This window comes from Eptatretus burgeri, chromosome 12 (assembly GCF_056783735.1).
Source record: "Eptatretus burgeri isolate ZD-2024b chromosome 12, Ebu_testis_v1, whole genome shotgun sequence".
In the NCBI taxonomy this organism is placed as follows: domain Eukaryota; kingdom Metazoa; phylum Chordata; class Myxini; order Myxiniformes; family Myxinidae; genus Eptatretus; species Eptatretus burgeri.
The window spans coordinates 40,295,298-40,295,910 of record NC_140972.1 but is presented as its reverse complement, the minus strand read 5'-3'; positions in this window follow the sequence as shown (position 1 = coordinate 40,295,910).

Genomic DNA, 613 nt, shown 5'->3' with positions numbered 1-613 from the left:
GTACTCATTTTTCTGACCTCAAAAGGAAGACAGGCTGAGTCAACCCTTCCTGGTGTTAATTGAACCACCCAACAGGAGCTTGAGCCTTAAGACCCTAGGATCTTAAGCCAAGCACCTTTACCATCAAGCCAACACCAGGCCTATTTTACTAAGATGATAAAAATAAAGGAAGAAATTCAAGACCAAATGACCTATTTGTGTGCTGAGGATGAAAAGCAATGGCATCTAATTTTGATCTATCGTCCCTGCTGGATGTTTGTGAAGAGGAGCGTTGTAAGTCAAGGTGGAAAAAAAAATCACCGTGATCCGCCTGGATTAGGGAAGAACGCATTGATTTTCAGAGGAGAAAGGACAATTGAGGCACGCACGTATAAACGTGCAACACCAAACCGTCTGAAATGATGGAATAGACAGCCAACCGTGTTCGGCTGACTGTCACGCAGTTTCAAAGAGCACGATGGAGTGAAAGGGATTTGGGGGGGAGCTGACATGTTTTGCTATCATTGCAAGGCTATAAAACCACAACTGTAGGTCAACTTTCTGGTGAATTGCTATGTCTGAAAATGTTGTTGTTTTTTTTTGTCAAACGAAATTAGTATTGGCAAGTGCACAG